Source organism: Centroberyx affinis, unplaced genomic scaffold (genome assembly GCF_046629955.1).
Source record: "Centroberyx affinis isolate AG114_WGS23_722 - 3 ecotype Tasmania unplaced genomic scaffold, CSIRO-AGI_Caff_v1 ptg000018l_1, whole genome shotgun sequence".
Taxonomy (NCBI): Eukaryota; Metazoa; Chordata; class Actinopteri; order Beryciformes; family Berycidae; genus Centroberyx; species Centroberyx affinis.
The window spans coordinates 39,829-62,600 of NW_027278733.1; the positions used below are offsets into that span (position 1 = coordinate 39,829).

The window sequence follows — 22,772 nt, forward strand, 5'->3', positions numbered from 1 at the left end:
GGTGTGATACAAACACTGGCTTATTACAGCAAAACTGACTGTGCCCCTTTCTGCTGGCCTGTATGTACTTTAATAGGCTAGGAGTGGGTTTGATCTACTTCTCTTATATTGAAGGAAGTGTACAACATTTGCATGTGGGGTGTGTGCCATTATGTGCACCTTGTCAACAAACGCTACAGTACTGACTGTACTGTACTGTACTGTACAGACTGTACTGGCCAATGAAATCACAGTACTTGATGAAAACTGATACTCCTGTATAGTATCTCACATTATATCAGTACAATACATCTGATAGTTAAATGGAAATTCTATATTGATGTCAACCTCTGCTCATGACCATAATAAAGATTTGAACTCTAGAGAAATAGCATCTACATCAGGCTGGTAGAAATTCTCTTATTGCAGTAATACACCATTACCGGTCCTATGATATATCATAGGACCATTACCGGTCCTATGATATATCATAAGAAGCATGTATTTATGTGTTACACAGATGACATGTTGATTTTTTAAAGGACTACACCGTGTTTTTGGGAGATCATTCTGTTTGTCAACTTTGCTGCAACATAGACACTAAAATCATCCATAGGTCCCCGGTAGGTCGCTGGCTCCAGTGGAGCTTACTATCACTCAACACAGTGTATGCTAAAGTGTTAGCATGGAGCATACTATCACTCAACATAGTGTATGCTAAAGAGTTAGCATGGAGCCTCACTCAACATAGTGTATGCTAAAGTGTTAGCATGGAGCCTACTATCACTCAACATAGTGTATGCTTAAGTGTTAGCATGGAGCCTCACTCAACATAGTGTATGCTAAAGTGTTAGCATGGAGCATACTATCACTCAACATAGTGTATGCTAAAGTGTTAACATGGAGCATACTATCACTCAACATAGTGGCCATGCTAAAATGTTAGCATGGAGCCTACTATCACTCAACATAGTGTATGCTAAGTGTTAGCATGGAGCCTACTGCTAAAGTGTTAGCATTGAGCCTACTATCTCTGCAACATAGTGTATGCTAAAGTGTTAGCATGAAGACTATCACTCAACATAGTGTATGCTTAATTGTTAGCATGGACCTCCAGATCCAATGATCTACCAGGGGCAAATGGATGATTTTGGTGTCTATGTTTTAATCATAATATATTAACATATTTACCCCCTTATGTGTGCAGCTAGAAGCCCTTTCCATTTCATTTGGACATCTCTGAGCAATCCAGGTCTGATAGTCTTCATTTTTAAGAAGTGTCATATACTGTATTTCCTCCTTGCAATATATTTTATCATGCTGGTTTTGTCATAGCTGAATTTATAGGGTTACACATGCCTCCTCAATGGGAGACGTATAACAGCTGCCTTTATTTAATGGTCAAAACAATTTTCAATCATGCTTTGGGTTTCTTTTTAATTACGTTACATTAAATTATAGTGCGACTTTGTTGTATCAGCTATTACTTGGAGAGGTGAGAGCTTGGCGCTGACTACAGCAAGATTTTCAAAGCCATAACTAAACAGCAGAGCCTATGGGGCTTACTCTCATTTTGTGCTTTCAGATTATGGCAGGCATTGTGCTCTAATATACCCACAGTGTCAGTCAAATGGTTAGATAACGCTTTGATTGGAGTTTGGAGAACAAAATACCCACTGTTTTTCAGGTCCTTTGACATTTTCTAGTTTTGTTGATTAACGTGAATGACTATGGGTTTGGAAAATCATTTAAAATGTGCATCCCTACTCAAAGCCAAAATGTGTATATCACAACAACCAATGATAATTACAATTACATAGCCAAAGGCTATAACAGGCAACAGGCAGGGGCATAGGTGGCTATAAGCTCTTGTAAAAAACATAACAGCATAAACAGCCAGGACAAAACTGTTAAAGGAATACACCAAATTTCTAATTGATTGACCTGGTCAACTTGCTGTTAACTGATGAGAACAGAGACACCAAAATCATCCATGTGTCCCCGGTAGATCATTGGCTCTGATGAGCCATGCTAACACTTTAGCATACACTATGTTGAGTTTTAGTACGTTATGTTGAGAGATACTAGACTCCATGCTAACACTTTAGCATATACTATACTGAATGATAATAAGCCACTAGCATTATCCAAATTAAGAAGACTGACCTTTTAGTAATACAAAAATTTGAATTTTATTTTATTCTCCCATCACCCACCATTTCTATGGAAACAAAACAAGTCGCACTCCAGATCTACTATACAAAACTGACTTAGTCATGTATCATTTGAGATTGCTTACCATTTAGCTTTGCTACAAGTTCTCATTTTCTCACTTTAGAGATTATACTAGTCACCTACTATCACTCAACATAGTGTATGCTAAAGTGTTAGCATGGAGCACCAGAGCCAATGATCTACCAGGGACACATGGATGATTTTGTTGTCTATGTTCTCATCACTCAACAGGGAAAGTGACCAACAGGACAATCTCCCAGAAAGTGTATTCCTTTAAGTGAGTAGGCTACATTGACTTTTGTCTACATATTCTGTTGGCATTAAAAGTTAGCCTTTAGTGGCGCCAAGGCACGAATTGACCACAGTCAGTCACGGTCTGTCTATTTGGGCTAAGAACCCCACTTCTCTCCTAAGAACAACAGAGATATGTTGCCAGCTCGCTGTTGCTGCAATTTGTAATGGAACCTCATCTGAGTGTGGCAGGTAGAAAGATGGTCAACATCTGGATGATGATTATTTAAAGTTTAAAGGAAAGGTCAAGCCTGTGGTAACATTTGCCCGCAAAATGTGGACCCAAGACTAAAAGATCTGGGGGATTTATGCCCCATTAAGCCTTCACACACAACTCCAGAAGATTTATGTGCCCATCCTTCTTGATGTTTCGAAATCAGCTGCCTGGGCAGCTTTTGTACTTAAATTGATCAATAAATCTTGCTGTGTATGAGACCACCCTAACATTAACATTGGTATCCATCTTAAAACAACCCAACACACACATGCACAGGTCTTCACCTTCCAGACTACAAGACATTGAGCAGAATAAAGACACAGCACCAGCCAGGCAGACGGTGATTTATCCTGGACTATTACCAACGTCTGGGCTTCATTACATTTACCACGACCTGCAACTGCTGGAGACACTGATGTGTCATCACCTGTGTGTGTGTGTGTGTGTGTGTGTGTGTGCGCTCTCTGCGGCCACAGCAGGGAGGTCTGGTGAATTGCTGCGTATTGGCCCACTTGCCTTTGGCATGCAGCGAGCTGCTGGACTCTGGCTGTGTGGAGTTGAGCAACATGAAGGTCTTACCAGAGGAAGTGGTGAAGTCCAACTCCAGGCAGCGCTAAGGAGCTGCAGAGCTCCCCCAGAGAAACACCTACAACACACAACCAAGACAAAAATCACAGTCTAGCTCCTAATATTAGCAAAACCAGTAAGTCATAAAGTAAGGAAGAACACAGTTGCTATTGTGGTATAAAAAAAAAGTCCAAATCCAGGCACTCGTGTGGGTTTGAAAGTTTAAAAGCCTTTAATGGGTGAGGGCTAAGACATTCAAAAACACCTACAATCCAGGTAACGGCCTATACCTTCATTTCCTCTTCAGAACGCACTTAAAGGAAATGAATACGTCACAGTGAAACGCTGACACCTCCTCAGGATGGTTTTGACACCCTTTGTGCTCCAGTCTCTGTGGCAGGATGTAGAAACGACACAACATCCGGACAAAATGCCCCAGATGCAACATTACCCTCAACAAAGAGGCTCCCACAGCAGCTTTACAACGCACTTAACCTCTGGTGTTTGCCACATGTGGTTACGACCATAAATACTAATATACTAATAGTAATTGCAGAAAGGGAGGAGAAATCCCACTATAAATTGCCTCTCCCTGTTTGACCCGCAGCCCTCTCATGAGTCAATATTTCTTTTGTGCATCGCAGGCGATAAATGAAACGGCGGTGATGAAACGACGAGCGCAGAGAAAAGGGAAAACGCACGTTCGGATTTGATTAAAAATCGGCGGCTCGCCAAAGTCATCGCTGTGTCAAGTTCATGACGAGATCTCAAAGGAGAGGACATAAAAAATAGAAAAACAGGAGGCGGTTTGATTGTCATGAGAGAGGGAGAGGAAAGCATTTGTTTATGCCATTAATTCACTGGCAGGACTGGGCTGGTCATTTCTCTCCGACAGACGGTAATCACTTGTAATCAGACTTAATGGGCACTCTAATGGGAATGGTTTTCCTCCCTTCATGCTCGGTCTGTCTCGATCTCACTCTTTTACACACTTTGTCCACACACAAACAAGCATGCATGCACGCACGTACACACACACATCATTTTGTTACTAATTTGAGGAAATCTAATCTAACACTGCACTTCCATCTGAAAGGGAATAATTGGGATGATAACAATGTCAAGCCATAAGAATACAATATCATCAAGTCCATCATCAATACTATTTGTAGGTAATTCACATATTTGTTTTCCTCAGAGTTGTACTCATTTGTATGCATTGCCAATATCTTCATATTTCTGCCATTTTTGTTCAGCTGTTAATTTGCACACCCTCATAATGATGTAATTCATATTTTTTTCATAGTTTCACTCATACATTTTTTCAAGTAATCCACCAAGTTTTGGGAGATTGTCCCACTGGTCAACTGATTTAAGTGATGAGAACATAGACACTAGAATCATCAAAATGTGTCCCCAGTAGATCGTCGGCTCTGTTGCTACATGCTAACACTTTAGCATACACTATGTTGAGTGATAGTAGGCAACTAGCATTTACTTGCAGCAGAACTTGTGGCTCTAAAGCTAAATGGTATGTATCTTTAAACAATATGCGGTTAAGTCTGGCAGTTTTGTGTGGGAGATGGGTAAAAAAAATTATGCAAAATAGGGTACAAAATAACATACTGTTTCGAACAAGCAGGGACTACTTCACCAGTTTCCACAGGAAGTGAAATGGTGGGTGACAGGAAACTGTGGTAACTGTGCAGTGGATGAATATGTGGTCATTCTCCTGAAATAGTTCCAGAAATAAACCTGGCTACATCAGCTGTATTGAGTTAATAATATTTCATTTTTAAATCATTTATTAATCTACAGGCCATATAATAAAAACATTAACAACATTTTATTACTTAAAGGTCAGTCTTTTTAATTTCAATAATGCTAGCATGGAGTCTACTATCTCTCAACATAGTGTATGCTAAAGTGTTAGCAGTATCACTGTACATAGTATAGGCTATGCTAAAGTGTTAGCATGGAGCCTACTGCTAAAGTGTTAGCATGGAGCCTACTGCTAAAGTGTTAGCATGGAGCCTACTGCTAAAGTGTTAGCATGGAGCCTGCTATCACTCAACATAGCATATGCTAAAGTGTTAGCATGGAGCCTGCTATCACTCAACATAGCATATGCTAAAGTGTTAGCATGGAGCCTACTATCTCTCAACATAGTGTTTGCTAAAGTGTTAGCATGGAGCCTGCTATCACTCAACACAGCATATAAAGTGTTAGCATGGAGCCTACTATCTCTCAACATAGTGTATGCTAAAGTGTTAGCATGGAGTCTGCTATCACTCAACACAGCATATAAAGTGTTAGCATGGAGCCTACTATCTCTCAACATAGAGTATGCTAAAGTGTTAGCATGGAGTCTGCTATCTCTCAACACAGTGTATGCTAAAGTGTTAGCATGGAGCCTGCTATCACTCAACATAGCATATGCTAAAGTGTTAGCATGGAGCCTGCTATCACTCAACATAGCATATGCTAAAGAGTTAGCATGGAGCCTACTATCACTCAACATAACATATGCTAAAGTGTTAGCATGGAGCACTGGAGCCATGGATGATTTTGGTGTTTATGTTCTCATCACTTAACAGGGAAGTTGACCAACAGTCCAGTCTCCCAAAAACTACTAATAGTTTGTAACATGTTGGAATTGCTAGTTGCATTGTCTTTAATACCCTCCATTTGCTTTATTCTTATTTATATTCTTATTTTTCTGTGCTGTATACTATTCCCCACAGGGATCATTAAAGTTCCATCTCATCTCTCATTTTCTTGTCAGCTGTTTTAAAAAAATATTTTCTACCAACAAGCAGTGCTTAATTTGTGCCGGATCCTGTTCCGTCTGCCATGTAATACTCCCAATAGTTGACTCTTCTTTCCTTTCCCCTCCCTTCCAAAAACCTAACTGTCTCATTTCCATATGAAGATAGATGTTTACCATATTAGAAAATAGCAACAAGCGCATAGTAATCACTTCACACACGAGTGAGCTGCTCTGCAGAGTGTGTTATGGTAAACTTCAGACAGCGTCATGGCTAAAAGACAGTTGAATTTGCTGTCCATATGTCCGCTGTGTGGACTATTTTGGAAAATTAGACAAGGTCAGCATGATTTTTTTTTGTTTGTAGACGTGTTAGCATATTCTGTAATCTATTAGGTCTCTGCTGGGACAATCAAAGATAACTGCGAAACAGAATTTTTTTTTGGAGTGCAGACCTGTAAGTCCCACAGTTAAATATGCGGGCAATTGCGCATGTTATGTTGAGTGTCCAGAAATAATTGGTAATTTAGGTCTACTTCTTGCTGCACCACAACACGTTTTATTGCTTTATTCGCTGACATTGTTTCCAACATTCAAAATAGATATCCTATGAAAGTATTTGTATTGAATATTAATGCGTAACTACTATTTATCTGGTAAATGGTTGAAGCCATTGCAGTTTCCTTTATGTATGATATCTTTAATCTACTACTTGAAGGGCAGGTTTGTAAAAATGAGCATTATGTAGCCTATGCAATAATCAAATATTGTTATAGGTCCCCAGTAGTCGGCACTCTAAGGTCATATAGTCGGTCATTTAGTAATGTTTAGGCTGTGAGGTCTACAGTAAGCTACATGGCTGCACTGAGCACCACTGTGCCTCCAATGCGCTTGTTGTCTTGATATGTTCCGGAACCTTTTCCCTCCACACCGACTCGCGGGAACACCGACCCCTTAGTGTTCCGGGACCTCATCATTTACAAATTAAGCGCTGCCAACAAGCCATTATGGATTCTGATGGTGTTCTCCAGTTATGAATATGTATATCTGTTTAGTGAAGAACGAGACAGGGAGAGAGAGAGATGAAGGGAAAGTGTGTGTGTGTGTCTGCGTGTGTGTATGTGTGAAAGTTGTGAAAAAATGCCCGCTGATACATTCTGTTATTCAGTTTCCATGGTGATTGAGTTATATTTGAAAAAGTGACGCACATTTCCAGCATTCACTTTGGTGTTAGTCATCTTCATCTTTTCCAGTGCAGTGTGCTAAAAGTATCAATGGCTTTTACAGAGGAAATAGTGAGATAAAAGGAATAGTTCACTAGGGGAGGGGGGGTAGAGAAGTTCGACCGATATGGGTTTGGCCAATACCAATATGTTTGGACCGGAGCTGCCAGTAGCTGACCTTTATATCTGACCAATACCATACCAAAGGGTTTTTCAAAATTTCAAGTATTCAGTGTTATCCCTAGGCTGTCACAGTGCGCTTGGCTGCCTGGTGAAAACACAGAGATGAGGTCCAGATGAGCGGGCGACGGGCTGAATTGGAAACGGTTCAGGAGAGGCGGTGTGGCTGGGTAGGGCAGAGCTCCTCCTCACGAGGGTTTTTTTCCTCCAGGGGTGTGTCTGCTGGCCCGTGGGACATTCGACGAATGCCAAGCATGCGAGCTTCTGCCTGGGATCCGGACTCGCAAGTCCCCACATCAAGCTCCAGCGTGATTTGTACTATTTACTTACCGCCTCCAATTACCTTGTTATTAACTCGGAGACATTAGCACTCCATCTGGACGCTGCTACAAGGCTTCCGAAATGGTAGCAGGTTTATGCGAGCATGGAGTATGCAAGTAAAACCTGCTCACGGAAAACCACATGTGGATTTAATACTACAAAACACAGCATTTAAAAATGCAATAAGTACTATTTTTCCTGCCCCATAGCAGAAAATGCCCTTTGGGGGTTAATAGGGTTGTTGATCAGTACCAATAACTCAACCATTACTTGTCCAGATGCTGTAAATCATTATTACTACTCCAGTATTTAACATGGTGACACATTACCTCTTCACTATAAGCTTCTGTTGGATCTCTACTCTAATCAGATAGCTTACTGCGCTCTATTGTGAAAATGTTACTTTATTATTTCAATTAGAAGCCACTAACACTGGTTCCTAACATACAAACACCCAATGATGATGCTTTGGAACCAATCATCTTTCAGTGGGCGTGAACTTTATTTGCCGCTCTTTTCCCCAACACTTCTTCCTCTCTTCCCCTTTTTCCTGCTGAATGAGTATCTAGATTTGAACTATTATTTCATAAGCGTTATGTTCTTTAAATTATTTTCATCATCTGATCAGTTCTGACAACAGTAGGCAACTCATTTATGTGGTGGCAGAGGCCAACCAGACCAAACAACTAGTCTGCAGAACTACATTAGTTTTTCAAGTTAAGGTATAGCAATGCATAGATTACCTGATGCCCCTTTAAGAAGTAACTACTAAACAGTGCATTGTGCATTTGGTACAAACAGGTCTGTACTGTATATGGACATGCAATAGTCCATACACATATAAGACCCCCAAAAAGCAATATAAGGCAACACATCCCACAAATATAAAACGCTACTGGGTTTTGGCTAGTAAACCCTCCATCAGAGCATTGCTTTTGGGGGGAATTTCCTAGGTAATTCATGTGGGTTTTTTTTTTTTTTTTTTGGGTCCAGCACTCCTCATGAAGATGTCTATTGTTCCAGCAAAAATCCTTCTCCCCGCTAGGTCCACATCATTTATTTGAGTTTCATTTCTGCCGGCCGTGATCCTCAGATCCGGTTCGGGGTCCGCGCCGCAGAGGATGAAACAGCAGCGAAACCCCGCGGTACATTCTGTATCGACGCAACCCGGCAGCACCATACACTGCCACAGAGGACAAATACGAGCCCTGCAAAACTACAGCAGGCAAAATCGGGTTTGTGTGTGTGTGTGTGTGTGTGTGTGTCGATCGGGTTGCGGTGGGAGACGTTACGTTAGTCTTGTGAAACGATCCACCGGAAAAAAAAAAGAAAAAAAAAAAAGCAGTTTGGGAGAAGCGCTCGTGTGGAAAGTAACGCGCAACATCGGGATGTTCGATAAAATAAACAGTGGCAAATCGTCTAAAATGCATGAATCCCTTTGGTCCAAGCCCCCCCCCCCCCCCTCCCTCCTCTCCTCCACCCCCCCCTCTCCATATCCCATCTCCCCCCTTCTTCCTCCTCCGCCCTCCGCCCTCCCCTCTTTCAGCTCGGCAGCCGCTGCTTTTTGCCTAGTATGAGCGAGTATGGGTCAAATCAGGACGATGTGCCGGCTCCCAGACTCTGTTTGCAGCAACACCAAGTTTTTTTTTTTTCCCTCTTTTTTTTTTTTTTGCAACCACATGGACACTATTTCAGTGCCAGAATGAAAAAAAAAAAAAAAAAAAGAAAAAAAAGAAAAAGGGAAGGAAAAAAAAAAAAGAAAAAAAAAAGCGCTTTTCAAACCGAAAGCAGCAGTGGGAGCGGAGGGAAACCGTTGAAAGGAGTATATAAATGCAGCATCATAGCGTCTGCCTGACCCCCCGCCCCCCCTCCCCCTCCCTCCCCCTCCCTCCGCTCTCCCGACATCAAAAGTGTGCACCCATCCTGAGCCGACAGAGCTCCAGATCACCGCGGTGCATGCTGGGTAAGAGAGGACAACTCAGGACAAATGCAGGGACTTTAAGGATACTGCAGTAAGCTGTTCACAATGAGAAAAAAAAAAAAAAAAAAAAAAAAAAAAAGAGGGAAAAGATGCAGAGCGAGGGGAGGGGAGGGGAGGGGAGGGGAACGAGACCGAAATAAATCCTGCCAGTATCAGTGAGAGATGGAGGATTTCAAGCAGCATCGCATTCTGTCACATACAAAAAAAAAAAAAGAAATGTTTGACGCAGCAATTCCCCAGTTTTTTTAGCCTTTCAGGTGATTCTCTATGCGTCGATAAACAGATAGGGGGGGAAAGACACTTTTGCAACCACGCACAACCGAATCCCACGATATGAACCGGGTCATTTAAACAATCGTTTCGGCTCTTTGGTACCAGTGCTATTTTTCGCTTGAAATAAAGGCGGGTCCACGCGTCTCCCGTTTCACTCCAGGAACGAGCCGCGTCCCGGGGATTCGATGCACATCATGCCGCAATACTGGGGGAGGATGCAGTTGAGTTTGACTGTGGTAATGTCTGACCGTCTGCCCCAGGTGAAGGCTGGTGGTGTATGTAACAAGACTGCGTATATGTGGGTATATATGGGTGTCTGCAGGTTTCAGAAAGCCAAATTTAATTAGTGCTTCTAGGAATTGAATTTAGGCCAAACTGCAGTCATCTTTGATAGACTCTGGACTTCTGCAGGCCGGGGGAATGATAGCTTTTTTTTTTGGTAAAAGGTGGATGTGCTTCCTGTACACATAAAAGAGGGTAAAAGCGGTGACATCTTGCCTCACATTAGAGAGACTGACATATATAGCCAAAGGAAAGGCAAAGGACTTCATTATTAGCCTACTTCTATATTAGAATTGAAGGTGAGAATGTACAGTCTACTTGAAAGTGTCTTATATTGCTGCTTGATTTTACTTTAGCTTTTATATATTTATTTACTCCTACTGTATGTTTTATTAACCAAGAAATTAATTGTTAAGGGCCATAAAGTCCAACTGTGTTTAGTAAACCAGGTAGGATGCATATTGTACTGCTACCTCTGTTCTGTATTAACCTAAGAGTGCACATGCAGCATGAAGAAACATTCATTACAAGGCAGGAAAATAAGACATCGGAATTCTTTTTAAGGCCGTAAATTTTCAGTTTTTCAGACCTTTTAAGGACCTGCAGACACCCTGGTATGTGTGTGCGTGGTATGTGTCCACATAACCTTGGCCATACAATTTCACCCTGGCAGCATTGTTCGGAGTGACCTTGCCTGTTGTGCCAACTAGCCCCCACCCCCCCCACCCCACCCCCCCGAGCCTTCCCTCTGGCATCCAACTGTCCGATACCGGGGCCACTGCCAAGCCAATCGCACAGAAACGACCGCTGGATAGGAAAGCGGGGCTACTAGCCTATATGAAAACCCGACCCCCTGCCCAACCTCTCTCTGTGTGTGTGTGTGTGTGTGTGTGTACAGCGGTATCTGTAAGTGTGTTAGTGTGTGAACCAGATCGCCGTGGGTGTTGAAAGTGGGCGCACGCAGCAGACAGGGAGCGCTTCAGGGAATACATGTTCACAGAGCCCGTGTCACCGCCGATCAGCCTCCTGCGTTTCCTCCCAGATGTGACGGCGAGGTTAGCGGCGTCTGTGCCGAGCGCCCGGCCGGGGGAAACTACCCCCCCCCCCCCCCCCGCGCAGTACAGCAGCGACCGGGCAGCACAGTCACGCCGTTAAAAGGTGTTTTTTTTTTTTTTTTAAAACATTGTCCTATCATTAATCACGACACCTTGGTGTAATTACCATAAACGAGGCTGTAGTCGAGGCGGTCGGTGGCCTCGGTCTCACACGAGCGGTATTGTTATTGCGAGTGTATCGCCACATTAAAAGGTGCAGTACGTAAGCTTTTTACTGTCCCATAGCACAAAATGACCATAATATATCTGCAGGGGGGTTGATCGGGTTTTGTGCCGTAAAGCAATCCAGCAGATTTCCCGCCAAATCCGACCTGGTGGTAGGGCTGATCGATTTTGAAAAAATATCTAATTGCGATTATTTTAAGTCTGTAGAATTAGTTTAGATTGTTAGATTAGTTTAAGTCTGTAGAATATGATGTGTAGGCCAGGACATCTCTGCAGCACCACAATATTTCATTTAAAATGGTATTTTGACACATTTCACCTTTAACAAATATTGCGCCTCCTGCGATTTGAAAATTGCAGTAGGCCATATTGCGATTTCGATAAAATTTTGATTAATTGTTCAGCCCTACCTGGTGGTACACAATGTGAAATGCAGTGCAGAGGCCACTAGAGGCTGCCAATCTTCCCCCGACAATGGTCTTGTTTAATTACTGTAATTTTACTAAAATCTCAAAATTAATGTGGTCATGATTTATTGATGTTAAAATGATACACATAGCGCTCAGCCAAGTGCCCACATAGCCAATGCCTAATGATCTGCGGTATGTGCATAGCTGGGTTTCCATCCAAGCATTTTTATGCAAATTATGATTTATCGAATTAGAAAATCTGAATGGAAACTGTTATCTATTAGCTAATTCTGGTCAAATTGAACTCAGTATTACATAAAAAGCTGAATATTGAATTACTCAGTTGTGGTTGGATAAATGTTAGTTGGTGCAATAGAATATCACCAACTGCATTTCTTTAGTTTTTATCTTCAGACAGCGTGAAATATGGCCGACATGAGCTGACACTAAAGAACTGTAACAATTGGACCGATACTAATCAATTCTTTAAAGGCTCTTTCCACTTTTTTTTTTTATCATGGACGTGTTTTCAGCTGTAGCTCCATTCTATTCTCAGGAAGCCTGTTTATTCACTTCGGAATTCACATTTTATTTTTTGCAACATTTCAAAAGTTTGCTTGCAATTCACTTGACAGTCGGACGGAAACATACCTAATATGCACAGCTTGTGTTTGTCTATGGTGCCCAGCATTTACCCAGCTGTAAACATGCAGAGCTTAATTTAGGACAGATTCAGCCTGAATAGTTTGTTTCGTTTCTGTTCCAGCATCTATAACAGTTGCCCACCTCCTGTGGCAGTAAAAACTATTCTTTTCATTAACTTGGTTAATTTGAGTGACCTTTCATTTTCCCTCTCCAAAACATAGATTGTAGGCCTGGCATACTTGTAAATATAAAAGAACATGCTTTTGGACTACTCTCGGTTAACTGATCTTGGACCAATCACATCTTGGCAATTTTGTTTTTCACTACCGTTTTTGTAAAAATAAATTGAGTTGGTTGTTTCTGAATAAATACCTTAGAAAAACAAATGGTTTGAGCATTTTTAGTAAGACGCAGAGAGAATTCCTTTAAGTCTGAGGTCCTGACAGTGAGTGCATTTACACTAACATCCTGTTAATATTTGGGATACTCAAATGTTCTTCTGAATCGGCCGCTGTAAACAACATATCCCATTTACACTAATTTAACCTGGATAATCGCAAAAACACACATTTAGCTCGGGTTTCTGTTTATATTTGTTTAAAGTTTATTTAACCGGGTCAGTCCCACTGAGAGTGAGAATCTCTTTCCAGGAGAGACGGGATCAAGAATTCAGCATCATGACAAATAGAAAAGTTGCAGACAAAACAATTTAGAACAACGTACAAAAGCAAAAGACAGTCTAACTCGCATAAAGTTAAGAGCAAAACGCTTAAGTCAAAAGTCCAATAGCAAAGCAGCAGGATCAGGGGCCAAAGCCTGTAAAATCTTGGCTAAACAAAGCACAGACTGTCCCTTGTTAAGCCTGCCACAAGACTGTTCAGTTACTTTAAACTCACCAAGACACCAGCATTTTCAATTTTTAAATATTTTATAGAAAGATGAAGCGAGAATGCATGCCTAATTTAGTTGTGACTCTATGGAAAGAAAGCTATAACAATTCCTGCGACTCTGAACAGCAATTCTCACCAAGTTTTTAAGTGATATCATGGCGCAAATAGCAAGGGAGCACGCCCAGAACGTGTGCATACAGGAGTATTTCTGAATGGGACACGAAGATGCATTTCAACAGCTTATCCCAGACAAGACCTCAACTGGGGTATTATCTATTATTCAGACTACAGCGCGTGTATGTAAACACACCCCCTGTAAGCTTAATGCGCATTATGCAGTATCTGAGCAATAACACAAAGTAGCATTGTATTCTAGCAAACAGCACGGCGCTGTCTTGAAAATAACATTGGAGAGCTATCTTGTAATCCCGCACCATTATGTGGCTGTTTCAGAGTATTTTGTGCAGTGAGGAGGCCTTATGCTTTCAAGTAATAGACTGCACCATGGAAACTCTGCATGGGAAGGGATTTTGAAGTCTGACGTACTAATACATTTCAGAAACTGACCTTTGTACAAACCACTAACCTTTATCCCCCTTGCGTTCCAATGTCTCTTGATTTACAATTCAGGCACTGTAAACATCTCACTTGTACTGTAAGTGCTAATTTCGGCAATTCATCTAAGGCATAGTTCCTTTTTTTACAAGGCAGTAATGACTATAATAAAACTGCAGACAGAGACATTACGATTTAAGCTTAGTTAGTTATGAACCATGTAACACAGGGAGTGATTGCATCTAGGCCATACCTTAAATTAAAGACACAGCCTATTCATAAAAGTTACCACACAGTAAAAGCTTGTCTTTCTAAGAAAATCCTCCATGTTGCCTACAGAACAAATGTTTTACTCGTTAGTCTTTGGGGGTTTGACTCCTTGCTATTTTTCCAGGCCCCACATAAAGATAATATATAGCTTAGGGAGCAGTATCCAAATTCAGACCGTCTTTAACCACTAAAGGCCGGGTCTGGGAGGGTTTTCCTCTCGCTGGCACACAGCACAGCCCAGTTCTCTACGGTAAACACTAGGTTTTCCCATGCAGGCAGGGAAGGGAAGAGGCAGGACGGGCGCACGGCTGCCAGTGCCATGGCGAGAACCTTGGACGGACAAGACGTTTCTTGGCAGGCGTACAGGAAGCCGAATCCAGACTGCAGCATTCCAGGCGGTCCGAGCAGAAAGCAATACAAGAAAACAAAGAGAAATGAATCAACAAGTAAAGTTGAAATAAGAAACTAAAGGAAGAGAAACTTTCCGCCACTGAAAAACAGAACCAGGAGAACCCTGCGGAATGACTCATTGTAAAAACTCCATACTGAAGCTAGTGTAACATGTTGTACACATCTTCCGATGTGTCAGAGGGCTGCTCTGACAGGCGCAGGGTTTTCAAAGAATGTCACTGCCTGTCTAACGGCAAATAGGTCAGCAACAGGCACCCTAGGATTTTCTCCAAAACTCCTCCTCTGATTGGTCGCTTTCCACGTCTCTGGGGCTGAAACCTGGATAACACACTGACACAACCCTCGCTAGCTAGGAACCCTGCCAGATTCGAGCAAAAAAACAAAAAGACACACACACATACTCAGTTAAAATCCTAATATTACAGAGTGCACTCTCTCTGGAAGGTCACAGTGTTCCGCCTACATCGAGGAAGTAAGATGACCACTTGCATTTCAGAGCCCAAGCAGCCATACATGCATTCAAGCCTATAAACATCGTGATGTCACATCTATCTGAAACCACGGGCCGAATTCCTTGGATGCTGCATTCATGAAGATTTGGCAGGCAGAGTCAACTTTTTCTGTCCCCTGTGAGTATACTGGTGCTCATCTCCGCCCTACAGCTGGAGCCACTGGTCTCTGGGAGAACAATTTCCCTGACCCTGAACAGTACACCTGGGTTGTCCAGAGAACGAGGCACAGTTCCAGACGGCTAAACCCGTCCAGCCAGCGCTACACTGTGCACTGCAGTTCGGTTTGAAATGAAAACTCACGCGAAAGATTAGAATCTATTGTTGATGTGCAGAAACATGTTATGAGAATGTACCATCTTACAGCAAATACAACATAGTACAGTGCATTACCTCAAGGATCTTTATCGGCCCCAGACACATCTAATTCTATCTTGGCCACTGTCCCCAACATATTACCTCTGATATGAGCAGAAGACTTTGCCAATATGGAAGGAAGATCCACTGACAGCAATAAAACAGATTTAAAACACAGTTGGTAACTTGAATAATTAAAAAAGAGATTCTACTTTTCATTTTCATTTTCATTTGTGGGCTTTTGCACTCTTTCAGAAGTTCTAAACGATGATAGAAACATTTTCCGATGCCTGCATATCTACTGCAATCGATAAAGCACTCTTATGTATCAGAGCCTATTGCAACAATAGACTACACAACGCAAGAATCTGAGGGTAACAAAGTAAAGAATGGGGCAGATCATGCCCAAATAAGAAATTACAGATGGCTCGAAACAGATATTATCAAACAAAAACAGCACCATAATACTTTCGGAGTCCAGCTAGCCCAATCTCTCTTTGCATTGGATAGAACGTCAAATCAAGCCGTCAAACCCAAGTGGAGGAGTTCAGGTATCTTCGGGCCTTGTTCACAAGTGAAGGTAAGAAGGATTGTGAGTTATGTGCATTGGCTGCAGTAAAGTGGGCCTTGTATCTTGCCGTGGTGGTGAAGAAAGAGCAGAGACGTTAAAGGCCTGTGTTTTTTAACGCATTGCTTACAACAAATCCTATGAAAATAACAAAATCAGCAATGATTTTGTTTTGCCAACAAGTCTCGTCCATGTAGCCGGTGCCCAATGAAGCCATGTCCCAGCAGCCATAGAACTCCATTGTATTAAAAAAACGGTTAAAAACACATCAAAGAGCCATGCCGTTGCTCTGGGCAGCATATTTTATCATCTGGCTGTAAACACTTTGCGATCTCAGGAAAGTAGTTCCGTAGCACCAAAAATAGTCCCCGGCATAATGAAGAATTTGTTCCCATTTGAATTTGATTTGGTAATAACTACAACAGCCTGACTTTTCATTGTAACAGTTAGCGATTTTTAAAATGGAAACTATGTCTTTGTGAGCTGTATTTCAAGGTATTCAGCTTACAATTGGAACCAATACGTATGGTAATACGGTACGTGGGAAGTCAGAAAGTAACGGGAGTAGAGCGAACACATTGTTGATTTTGTTATTTTCATAGGATTTGTTGATGGTTAGCAATGCATTAAAAAACACCAGCCTTATCCTTTAAGCAAAGCTCTCAGATCTTCGTTCCAACCCATACCTATGGTCACAAGGTCTGGGTAGTGACCGAAAGTATGAGCAACCCTAATTTTAATACAGTTGCAGTTTGTGTGTTATTTCTTTGTCTTCTTCCAACAAAAGAAATTATGTGAGGCAGTAGAGTGGTACAAACCAGTTTTTAAAGACGTCACTTTATTGAAAAAAGTGCTTCTTGATGGACTGGAGTTGTGTCGAAATGAGGAACGGTTTGGAAAAAATGATTTTGGAAAAAAAACTATGGGGTTCTATGGGGGACAAATTTAGGCATGCAGCTCAACATGGTGTACTGTCTGTAATGCTGAGGACAAAATATATGACTACTGCTCATCAAGACCGATTTTCAAGATTGGAGCAAGTTGGTGATGGTTTGGGCGGTCGCAATGGACAGTCGGCACAGATGATCTTGTACTTCCTGAGGTTCAAGAACTTTAATCTGTGGCCTTCCAATCCAGTCAGGACCATCGTGATCATTTCAAACATGTCTGATGTTTACAACTGAAACAAGGACAAGTGTTAGTGTGAGCTGGGCAACATCACCGGCAATAGTCAACCCTGTAGCACAGCAAACACAATTAGGGTGGGAGAACAAAAGGAAGTATCTCCACTCCAGGCCAGTGATAATTTAGCCTTGCTCTGCTGATGGTGTTGACAGCATACTCACTCTCCATGAGGAACACATAACAGCCGGAGGCGCCAGAAGCAACAACAGAAAAAGACAAACTAGTTGGTATGCTCCCCTCAGTTTGAAAATGTGCCGTGAACCAAAAACGTCAACATGGAAGAAAGTGATCATGTAGCGGAGGTAGTATGGTGGCCTGGAGGAGAGAGAGACTGTCTCATGACTAGAAAGTCACAGGTTGAATTCATGTGGAATTTCCTGAATCCCTCTAACCTCTAACCTCCAGTAAAGCAGAGAAAATGAATTAATAATCATACTATATGTAGTATTTTCAATTCATACCTTATGTTGTAGAGTATTATTCAGCATTGAGCATCCATACCCTGTGCATTGCATTAGGCAGTGTTCACACTATTCTGCTTATGCCAGTAGGTCCAGCATCTCCATGTGCTCTTGTGTCTAAGAGCCTGTAGTATTTTCATTAGGTCCTTGTTGAAATGCCATGTCTGAAAAGCCTGTGGTAGAAACCTTTCTAGACCGGCTGATGCTCCTGCGGACACTCCTTCACTCCAGCTGCACTGGAAGATTGATATTTCCATTTCACTTTTCTCTTCAACTGAAATTGCTTGTGGAAGCATTTAGCTAGCCAGAAGAAGATTAATTTCAAGTTCCCTGGTCTCCTCATTCCTGATGAGGCAAGTCGTGTCATTTTACAACACTGCATTATTTATTATTAGTCTTTGCATATTGTTTGTTGGACTTTGTTGAGGAAGTAATGTCGGTGACGGCCGTGAATGAAGGGCTCGTTTGGCAGCATGAGTCCTGGCTCCCAGTTCCATATGAAGACTTGTTCGCCACAAAGGAATCATTCATGAATCTTCCATCACTAAGCATGTAAAGGTAGTAAAGTAAGTAGTTTGTAGACTGTGATGTGGTAGTTAAAGGAATAGGAATAATGAAAATTCTGTCATCATCTACTCACCCTCATGTTGAAACACAGGTGAAGTTTGTCCATATAACACACAGGGAGGCTGCCAGCACAACTCCATAGCAGCCTTCTCCAAATAACTGAAGTCAGTGGGGACCAGTTCTTCAGAGTTCCAAAAAGACCTACAGTATATTTACACCATCATATAGTGCAAATCTGAACTACAGCTGATTGATTTGCAACAAATAATGGTGTATAGGTCTTTCTATTCACAGTGTGATTGTTTGGCTGTTTTTGTTTTGGAACTCTAAAGAACAGGTCCCCATTGACTTCAGTTGTTTTGGAGAAGGCTGCTACCAAGTTGTGCTGGCAACCTCCCTGTGTGTTATACGGACTAACAAATTTCACCCGTGTTTCATTTGGCATGAGGGTGAGTAGATGATGACAGAATTTTCATTTTTGGGTGAACTATTCCTTTAAGTGTTTGACAGTTGTACTTAAGTGCTGCTTGCTGACAGTGACGGCTACTGCAGCCAGTTATGGAAACAAAGTAGGCCTATACACCACGCAACCTGCCTTTCATTATCAACTCAACTGTGGTCAAGGCAGCACTTTTTCCAAGGAAAAGCGAAACAGTGTGAACACGCCCTTACTGCTTTGGGAAACGCAGATAGAGAAATACCATAGATTTTGTTTTGTCAGAAATGCGTGCCGACCAAAAGTGGTAAATTCTAAACCCAAAAACAGGAATGCAGAGGCCAGAAGCGGCGGCAACAACAGTCAATTCTCTGAAACTGCGAGAGGATAATACAGGCCGGAGCGAGAAAACCCCCATTGTCATTGTTTGAAAGCACAGCGCACGAGCATTATGCAATGTGAAAACTGTATTTCCGTGGCAATACAACAAATATGTTAGCTCAGTCATATTGTACGAGCATCACTCTCGCTGCCATAACAAAGGCGAGGAGAAAATAGACGGGGAGAGGCAGCAGCATCTCTGTCCACCCACGGCGTTAAAACACTCTCTCCCTCGTGTGCAGGATGAGTTGGACCTCACCCTGATTGCCCACCACATTACCCCTGGAAGTGGATGAAAGCTGCAGACAAATCTCCTTTAGGAGAGGTTGCACAAGTGCACAATCTGGCTAACTGGAAGAGGAAGACACTAGATTAAAACTGGAGAGGCAGAAAATAATTCAAAATCCTTTTGTGCTCTCAGCAGGAATTATGGGCAAGACACGCCTCGGTTAGTCGCCGTATTTGTTTTTTGTTTTTTTTTTTAGATGGAAGTAAACACCCACAAACCAGACGTACATACCAAAAATGGGGTTTTTGATTCATTTCAGCCTGGTAAAAAAAAAAAAAAAAAAGTGCTGCATTAATTTCATCGGGAGTAAAATGAAAGCAGATGAGATTGCTGGATGATGAGGGAAGATATTGGGGGAATCACAGTGGTGGTATTTACAGAGCTATACACTCCTCTGCTCTTCACAACAAACACGGGGACTACACTGCGTGCGTGTGTGTGTGCGTGTGTGTGTGTGTGTCCTAACATGTGCAAGCAACTTCAAAAAGGTGAAGCGTTGAGCTGAGGTCACAGTTTGATCCACATCTGGCAGCAGCATATGTGCAATTCCTGAGCGTTCGACCTCAGGCGGAGCCCAGAAATAGGCTACGGTGCGCGCGGTCTGTCTCTATCTCTGTTCGCGTTACAAAGTTATTCATCCTGGAGTCTTCTGACAGCGGCGGCAGAAGCCAAATATGCAAAAAGACATGGAGACAGGACAAGGATAAGACCGAACACGACGAGGATAACATCACGACAGGCCCGCAGAAATACAAAACAGATGTTTAGCGGTTCAACTTAGTTCTCCGGTTATCAAAAAATGAGCGTTTTGGATGGAAAGCTACAAATGGGGAACAAGTGTACGACCCGGTTTATATCCCTAAATGTAGGGATACACAGAAACACGTCCTTTTGCCACCCTAAGTAGGGTTAAGCTAAAACTTGCACCAGACAGACTTGCACGCACGGTGAATAAAAAGCCTCAGTCCCTGGGAAGGTTACTGTGCAAAATCCTATAATCTTGCTGCAGTCGGGGCAGCAACAGGCTTTGCCTCACTTCAACAAATGGCTGAATGATTAATGTGGATACATGTGCAATGTATTTCCACAACTGCTATAAATTGTAAGCAGTTCTTGACATGTTTACAGTGTTAACAGTGACATCAACCAAGCAGAGCCATCAGCCATGTGTGACACAACACAGCGGGATCTTGGCAGATACACTGTCTGCACGCAGGACAGTGAAATGATGAAGTGATGAGATTGACGTTGGGGTTTTGACTGATTTGGGTTTTTGACCAACATTGACGTTTTTGGAGTGAAGCTACTGATTGATTGCCGATATTTTGTGCTGATATTCAGTGAGTTTAAATTGAATTTTCTTTCCAAAAAAATCCCAAAAGATATAAGTATTCAGTTCAGTGAATCAAAAAGAACCAACGGAAGGAAAATCCAGCAGAATTAAAGCAATTGGCAAAGGTTCAATATTATGTCGCATGTCCCACAGGATTCCATATATAGTCAACAATAAATATATTGCATGCATAGTCAATAAATAATCATTATATTCATGTCTATGGGCCTCTGAAAAAGCCTCTGAGACCATATTACAATGTAATAATTCATGCTAGTATGGAATCTGATCAAAATGTTGTATTAGAATCAATTTAGGTTGAGGGCTTCCCACAGAGAACCAGTGCAGTATTGAGCAATTCTACAATAAATATGCAATCAATCACACTGTATCATATCTATCATATCAGGGGTGGACCACACTGACTGCACCAGATCTGATTTTTAATAAAAGGCCAATTTTCGCCTGACATATCGGCAAACCCAAATATCAGTCAAACCCGAATTAAAGTGCCTTGAAACCCCACAAAGAAGCTTTTCCTTTCCCCTTTCTCGAAGTCACAGCTCCCACCTGTGGCCACCCCCCCCCCCCCCCCCTAGTAAGCATGAAACTTTCTTTTTGGGATGCGAAACGACGCGAGTGAAAGTAGTCTGTCACGCAAGCTACAAAGAGAAGGCAAAAGGCCCGGCTCGCAATGCTGAGCGTGAGTGAAAACCGGCCAGTGCCACATTTACGAGCACTTGACTGAACAGCCACATTAAAAAAAGGGAAAGGGAAAAGGAGAGGGTGAAAACAGTGCCAGAGAACGCTGAGCCCCAAATGAAAACCATGAAACCAAAATAGAAGAAAGACTCAAGCTGAAATCAATGGGCTCTAACTTGTTATTAGAAAGCTTCCTCTCCGTCTCTGCCCATGGCTTAATTTAAAGGGAATGACAACCGACACCGCTTTACCCCCCCCCGCCCCCCCGCCCCCCCCCCACCCTACAGGCCTACACAACATGTGCATATTTGGTTTGTATGACACTGTAGCCGCTGGGATCCCGGGAAAATTCGGAAAACACTTTACCCATACACGCCTCTCTCTCCCTTATTCACTTGTTACTTCCTTCATTCCCTCACCCCCCCCCCCCCCCCCCCCCCCCCCACCTCTCTTTATCTCCTGTGCTTGAAGGCAATCCAACTTTCAAGCAGCACACATTTTTTGGCAATGCTTTTTTTTTTTTTCCCAAGAAAGCTACTGTATCCACATTCTACTCTTTTCTCTTTTTTTTTTTGCACTGCTTTTGTTTTTGAGACAACCCTTGGCATTAGCAGACAGAGTGAGGGAGGTGGGGGGGGGGCCGAGGCCTTTGTGCAGTTCTTTTGCAAAAGTGTAAATCAGTAACTGTTCCAGACAACTTTGTTTCAAAACAGGCTAAACCAGGCAAGCAGAACAAAGCTGATCTAACGCTATGCATAGACATCTAACGGATAAACCATGATACAGCTGGATAGGAGCAGGTCACAATCCTCAGTTATCTGTGCAGGATACATGCAGGGTTAATTCATCATCCATTGAATCCATCCATCCATCCATCCATCCATTATGATGCTCCCAATGCACTATAGACATAGACTCCGTTCACACTGCAGCTGAAAGTGTCCCAATTCTGATTATTCTACCTCACGTGTGACACAGATCTGATGTTTTCTAAGTGTGGAGAGCAAATTCCATTCTGATCTGAACCACATGGATATCTGATCCTGAGGCATGTGACCTACATGTCACTTGTACTTTGAACGCTAAAATTGGAATCTGTCAGCGTTGCCATGACGATAAGTAAACGTTACATCTTTCACCTGAGACGGTTGTCATGATTTTGGCACCGTGACAACTTGGCCGGAGGAAAAAAAAGACAGAAATGGGA

At 42.2% G+C, this 22,772-nt stretch overlaps 1 protein-coding gene across 5 annotated transcripts in view; it reads right to left on the bottom strand.

Moving 5' to 3' along the window:
- The window catches only part of thrb (thyroid hormone receptor beta), a 97,430-nt gene that overhangs the window by 35,257 nt on the left and 39,401 nt on the right, over positions 1–22,772 (bottom strand). For all 5 annotated transcript variants that reach the window (XM_071538547.1, XM_071538621.1, XM_071538317.1 and 2 more), the window contains one exon: positions 3,302–3,368. The gene's annotated coding sequence lies outside the window, so the exon portion shown is untranslated. The remainder of the gene's footprint in view (positions 1–3,301; positions 3,369–22,772) is intronic.